Genomic DNA, 7,084 nt, shown 5'->3' with positions numbered 1-7,084 from the left:
ACCTCTGGACGGCTCCGGCTTGTAGTCTAATGAAGTCTGTGCTCCCTGCTGTTAACCCACAGCCCTCCCCAACCCTCCAGCGGCTTTGCCAAGCCAGCCTCCAGGCCATCTGGCTGTCCTTGGCCAAGGCGCTGTTAACAGAGCAACGTTAACCATCCTGTATTGTGACCTCTGTGGCTGCTTTTCTGGTTTAAGTCCTTCACTTTTTCAAGGGGAATGGTTGAAATGAACCTAATGTGCATGCAGAGTCTCACAGTGATAGTGGAAGAAAGGATGTATAGGCAGTGAATGAACGATCATTCCGTGAAACACGATAAAAAACAACCTGCACTCCATTCTTCCTGGATGAAGTTGGCAGATTTTCATTTGCAGGATATGGGCTACAGGGTAACACTGCTGTCATTTCCAGGAGAAATCAGTAGGGGAAAGCAAGGGAGGGTTTTTTGTTTGTTTTTTGAGATGGAGTTTTGCTCATTTCCCAGGCTAGAGTGCAGTGAGCAATCTCAGCTCACTTCAACCTCTGCCTCCTGGGTTCAAGATATTCTGCCTCAGCCTCCCGAGTAGCTGGGATTACAGGCCCCCACCACCATGCCTGGCTAATTTTTTGTATTTTTAGTATAGACACGTTTTCCATGTTGGCCAGGCTAGTCTGGAGCTCCTGACTGCAGGTGATACACCTGCCTTGGCCTTCCAAAGTGCTGGGATTACAGGCGCCAGCCATCTTGCGCGGCCTAATTTCTTGACAGAAGTATTTGATACACATGCATTGTCTTTACCGCCTTCAGCTGTTTGTTAAACAAATGTGCACTGAGCACGCAGTGTGCCAGGCATAGTTCAAGGCACCAGTGCTACAACCAGGAGTAAGACATTCAGTCCCTGCTTGGATAGAGTGAGAAGTGCCTTGCAGAGAATTAGAACTGGGTGACTTACCAGGGACACTGGACTGGGTGGTCTGGAAGGGTCTCACTGGAGAGAGAACATGTAGGCTGAGATCTGATGAACAGGAAGGAGCTGCAATGCAGAAGTCAAAAGGAAGGGCATTCCAGGCAGAGAAGGCAGTCCGTGCAAAGGTCCTGAGGCAGAAGCAAGCCTGCCGGATGTGGGTGTGGGCCTGGCTGGAAAACCCAACTCAAAATAGAAAGTGGTACAGGGTAAGGTCTGAGGCAGGCTGGGCCCAGATCTCACAGGACCTTGTTAATACAGAGATCCCACAGTCCTGAGAAGTGGACAGGTCTGTGGGAATCAGGAATTTAGTGGTAAGCTTGAGATGAGAACCCAAGTCTCCATTTCCTAGTCACGTTCTCCCTGTGGTGCTAAGCCCAGAGACCCGAGCTGTTACCTAGACCAGTGCTTCCTCAGCCTGACTGTGCATCCCATCACCTGGAGCTCGCCTTGAGATGTAGGTTCTGAAACAGTGGGGTCCAGGATCCTGCCTTTCTAAGGAGCTCCCACGTCATGCAGTTGCTGCTGGCCTGGGGACCACATTGAGTGACGGCTCTGTGTCCTCGTGCCTCCAGCTGCTGCTCTGTAGATGCCCAGCTGCACGGAGTAGTTTACATCCTCTAAAGCCACAATAAATTGCTCCATTTTCTAAGTTACCTCTTTAAGGGAAGACTGGTTTTGATATGTCATTTTTAAATAAAGAAGTTGAATTTCAAAACAAAGTGGAATAGGAAATGGTGTGGCTTGGTCGACATTGATTTTAACTTTGGTTCATGGTGAGTTTCGCTTTATTGTTAGCAACTCGCCACTGGAAGGATGACAGAACATTTCATCAAGTGATGGCATCATCCTTTACCATATGCTTGCCGCTAGCAAGTCCACTCTCCCTGAGATGTGCTTACAGGCCCCTGTGTGGGTTTCCCCACCACAGTCATCGTCCGTCAGCTGTGACCTTGCTGTGTGTAGACACTCCATGCACACGCCCCAGCAGGCCGTCTGGCTTTGCATCACCCTCAGAGACATCAAACTTCCCCCTGTGGTGTACAAGTGTTAGCCAGGAAGCTTGCAGAGTGCTTCATTTTTGTTTTTGAGACGTCGCCCAGGCTGGAGTGCCATGGTGCAATCTCCGCTCACCACAACCTCCCCCTCCTGGGTTCAAGTGATTCTCCTGCTTCAGCCTCCCTAGTAGTTGGGATTACAGGCGCATGCCACAACACCCAGCTAATTTTTGTATTTTTAGTAGAGACAGGGTTTCACCATGTCAGCCAGGCTGGTTTTGATCTCCTGACCTCAAGTGATCCGCCTGCCTCAGCCCAAGTGCTGGGATTACAAGGCATGAGCCACCACGCCTGGCCACAGAGTGCATTTTTAAGCAAACACATCATATGTCAATTCTTCATATAGTGTTCTTTAGGTAATTTATCTTGGGAAGCCAAATATCCCATTTAGAATTATTTAAAAACTGATTTTTCAAATGCATCTAATCAACTAGGTATGAAAGCCCTTTCATTGTATTGTCCAAAAAAACCTTTGTTTTTTAAAAAATGCAAAATCAATATTCTGTACTTATTTAACAGATTTGGTTTCAAATACCATAGCTATTTCCGAAAAATTGGGTATTTATTCAGTGGCTAAAAAACAACTATTGGGGGTATTCAACGAGATGTACTGGCCCATGCTTGGGGCTCACACCTGCAATCCCAGCAACTTTGGGAGGCCAAGGCGGGAGGATAGCTTGAGCACAGGAGTTCCAGACCAGCCTGGGCAACATAGTGAGACTCTGTCTCTACAAAGAATAAAACAATTAGCCTGGCGGTCTTGTACATCTCTGTAGTCCCAGCTATTTGAGAGGCTGAGGTAGGATTGCTTGAGCCCAAGAGGTTAGGTTGCAATGAGCTATGATTTCACCACTGCAATCCAGTTTGAGTGACAGAGCAAGACCTTGTCTCAAATATATATTGGAGATTCTGCAGGCAATTAGAATATTTAATTTACCAAGTTTATGCGTTAAGCTGTTTTTAAAGTAGATTAACTTGTAAATTCCACAACAAACCTATGCAAGGAAAACTTTGAGGTCTTGGAATGAGCAAAAGATTACTGGCTATCCTTCCACGTAATGCGTGATCCCTGTGGGTTGTGTGCCCGTGTCTTTAAATAGATTATTTTACAACTCTATAGGGGTACAAGTTGATTCATAGAAAACTTATAATGATGTATTTCTTGTCTTGCTATGCAAATGATTCCTGCCCTTGGCAATACAAATGAATTTTGTCCTGTTGAGAATAAAGTCAACCCCTCATTTGATTTGATTTTGGGGGTGGGGGTGGGACATAGTCTTGCTCTGTTGCCCAGGCTGGAGTGCAGTGGCACGATCTTGGCTCACTGCAACCTCTGCCTACCAGGTTCAAATGATCCTCCTGCCTCAGCCTCCTGAATAGCTGGGACTACAGGCATGTGCCACCACACCTGCTAATTTTGGTATTTTTAGTGGCGACGGAGTTTTGCCACGTTAGCCAGGCTGGCCTCGAGTGATCCACCTTCCTGTGCTTCCCAAAGTGCTGGGATTACAGGTGTGAGCCATGGCATCCACGGAGATCCTCCTTTTAGAGTTGAGATAGCAGACTCCCTTGCTGAAGACCACATCGCTTCTAAGTAGAGGAGATGTGATCAAACCCCAATGAGGCCAGGACACCTGAGTCCATCCTTTTCATCTTACCGTAATCTTTCTTTCCGCAAAAGAAAAGAACATCCAAAAATGTTTTAAGCAGCGATAGCTTCACTGGAACAAGTTCTCATATTCCAAAAAGATTCATTTGAGGGAATAACCACCACTGCCATTCATGTTGCTTTAGAAGAGGTGGCATTTTTCTCAACATAGTTTTCTGATTTAAGCAGGTCCTAGTCTATCTAACACACAATGCTGACAGATTCTGCCCAGCTTATTAAGATAAGGAAAACCACTGGGAATAAAGTCAGCACACAGTTACCTAAGCCTTGCTTCTTGTCCAGTTCTGTTAGGTTCTATGGAAATAAGAATAAAAGTAAATGACTATTTTTGCATCTAAGGAATTTTCAATTAATCCTAAGAAGATGTCTTAAGTGTAAACCTAAAAGTATGAGATTCTTTGGCTCAGAAGAAAATTTTCCTAACGGCCAGGACTAAGGTTAAGAGGAAGTTATTTTCTTGGGTTCAGAGATTTGCATATGAATGTTTTCAGCCTCTTAAGTGGCTTAAAACAACTTGGGACCCACAGTTGCTGCCAGCTCAAAGGCAAATGTTTTTAAACTTCAAATTGCTGCTTCTGTTATTGCTGAACCTATAATTTTCCTTAAACAGAATTCTGACCATTTCATTGCCTCTCTTAAAAAGCTTCAGTGGGCCGGGCACAGTGGCTCACGCCTGTAATCCCAGCACTTTGGGAGGCCCAGGCAGGTGGATCATCTGAGGTCAGGAGTTCAAAACCAGCCTGGCCAACGTGGAGAAACCCTATCTCTACTAAAAATACAAAAATTAGCCAGGCGTGGTGGCCAGCGACGGTAGTCCCAGCTATTCAGGAGGCTGAGGCAGGAGAATCACTTAAACCCAGGAGTCGGAGGTTTCAGTGAGCTGAGATCTTGCCATTGTACTCCAGCCCGGGCAAAAAGAGTAAAACTCAGGCTGAAAAAAAAAAAAAAAAAAAAAAAAACTTCGGTGGTTACCCATTGCCTACAGAAAAGGAAACGGTAAAGGAGATTAATATTAATCTGTGTCCTGGACAATAGGCAGATTGCTTTTCACAAATTATCTTGTTTAATCCTCATAACGGCCCTAAAGCACCAGCTCACTGCCGTACCCCAGCTTCCTCGTCAAATTGTCCTTTCTCTTTCCCTAAATAGTTTCTAATCCCTTTTTTAATACCTACAGTTTTACTATTTTATCTTTACTAAAATCCCACCAACATTCTTTGGGGAATTAAGTAAGGTGTACAAGTTTTTATATTAGAAATCCTGGAGTGATTTGGGCACACACAGCTCTCTGGTCTGCCTGCAAGCTCGCTTCCAGAATGGGTCATGAAAATAACTGAAAAATGGTCTCTCCCACACCCAGCCTCACATGTTAAATAAAGCATGTGCCATCCACTCCCAGTTCTGTTTGCAGGGTTGCTTGCCCTCAACCTCCGGACGAGTGGTTTGGCCCTCAACCTGGGTGAGACTGTGGCAGGCCTCCCCTGTTTGTGCCATCTTCTGGCATCTGAAGCTTTCTGATGTCCCGTCAGCAACATAACATGTCTACACTTTGACTCCTCTTTAGTGAGCTCAAGAGTAGGCCGCTGCCCACACTCTTGTCAACAGGTTAACAAATGACACGAGAGAGCCTAGCTTTGCGCAGTGGCAGTATCGTAGCCAATGAGGTTTATCTGAGGCGCGATTATTGCTAATTGAAAACTTTTCCCAATACCCCGCCATGACGACTTGAAATATAGTTGGTGTTGGCAATTTTTGGCAGTCATACGGGGACTGAATCATTTAAGAAAAAAGAGAGAGAGAGAGCCTAAGGGCTGTTTCATTAGTCCATTTCTCTTGGTTCTCCAACTTTTTTTTTTTTTTAGACAGTCTCACTCTGTTGCCCAGGCTAGAATGCAGTGGCATGATCTTGGCTCACCGCAACCTCCACCTCCCAGAGTTCAAGTGATTCTCCTGCCTCAGCCTCCCAAGTGGCTGGGACTACAGGCGCACACCATGATGCTCAGCTAATTTTTGTATTTTTTGTACAGATGGATGGAGTCTCACCATGATGCCCAGGCTGGTCTCAGACTCCTGAGCTCAGGCAATATGCCTGCCTCAGCCTCCCAAAGTGCTAGGATTATACGTGTGAGCCACCGCGCCTGGCCATCCAACTTTTACTTCTATATCAAACTGGATCCCCTAAGTCAGTATTTCTGGATTGATGTATTAGTTCTTTGCTTTTAGCAAAGAGAAAGCTATGTAAATAACATTTCCATGTTTTCTGAAAATTACAACTGAAGGCATTATCAAATGGATATCCATTGTTTCTATATAAAGATCCCTGTAATAAATTATTCTCAGAATTTAGTGCAGTAAAAGTTGATATCTTCAAATTTTATGGTTCATTTTATCAGACAAATGAGTCCTGTGTGTTGCCCTTCTTGGTCTCCTTACCAGGAACTCGGAGCCCCCTGCCTGCCTCCCAGTTTCCTCGTGTCTGTCCTTGAATAGTTTCTGATCAGCTTATGATACCTACAGTTTCACTTTTATTTTGTCTTAATTTTAAAAGCTACCCCAAATTTGGGGAATAATTACATAAAAGATATATAAGTACATTTTAGTAACGAGTATATATTAGTAGTCTCAGGTTCCCACTTCTTAAAACATATATGGAAATGAGTGATTTATAAGCCATTTGACAGCATACGAATTCCTAAGTGGGAAAATTGATAAGCAAAAGTAGTAATGAAGACAAAAGGGATAGTGTTCTCTCACTCCAGCACTTGTTTAAAAAGAGTGGCCAGGCCGGGCGCGGTGGCTCATGCCTGTAATCCCAGCACTTTGGGAGGCCAAGGCGGGTGGATCATGAGGTCAAGAGATCGAGACCATCCTGGTCAACATGGTGAAACCCCGTCTCTACTAAAAATACAAAACATTAGCTGGGCATGGTGGAGCGTGCCTGTAATCCCAGCTACTCAGGAGGTTGAGGCAGGAGAATTGCCTGAACCCAGGAGGCGGAGGTTGCGGTGAGCCGAGATCGGGCCATTGCACTCCAGCCTGGGTAACAAGAGTGAAACTCTGTCTCAAATAAATAAATAAATAAATAAATAAATAAATAAATAAAAAAGAGTGGCCAGATCAGGTTAGTGACCCAGTAAAAATAGCAGGGTGTCAGGTAGAGCTCCATTCACTTTAGTAAACAGACAGGTGGGCTGGCCAGGCACGGTGGCTCACATCTGTAATCCCAGCATTCTGGGAGGCCAAGGCAGGTAGATCACTTGAGATCAGGAGTTCAAGACCAGCCTGGCCAACTTGGTGAAACCCTGTCTCTACTAAAAGTAAGAAAGTTAGCCAGGCATGGTGGTGGGTGCCTCTAATTTCACCTACTCATGAGGCTGAGGCAGGATAATTGCTTGAACGCCAGAGGTGGAGGTTG

At 45.2% G+C, this 7,084-nt stretch overlaps 1 non-coding gene across 1 annotated transcript; it reads left to right on the top strand.

Annotated features, from left to right (window-relative positions):
• Positions 1–5,299: 5,299 nt before the first annotated feature.
• On the top strand, positions 5,300–5,439 carry LOC116558533. Its single transcript, XR_004272042.1, has one exon. It is a non-coding gene; the product is annotated as a U4 spliceosomal RNA (small nuclear RNA).
• Positions 5,440–7,084: the final 1,645 nt, after the last annotated feature.

The sequence above is a fragment of the Sapajus apella genome, unplaced genomic scaffold (genome assembly GCF_009761245.1).
Source record: "Sapajus apella isolate SASKATOON/1434 unplaced genomic scaffold, GSC_monkey_1.0 scaffold21, whole genome shotgun sequence".
In the NCBI taxonomy this organism is placed as follows: domain Eukaryota; kingdom Metazoa; phylum Chordata; class Mammalia; order Primates; family Cebidae; genus Sapajus; species Sapajus apella.
The sequence above is the reverse complement of the archived record's forward strand: the minus strand, read 5'-3'. Positions and strand labels throughout refer to the sequence as shown.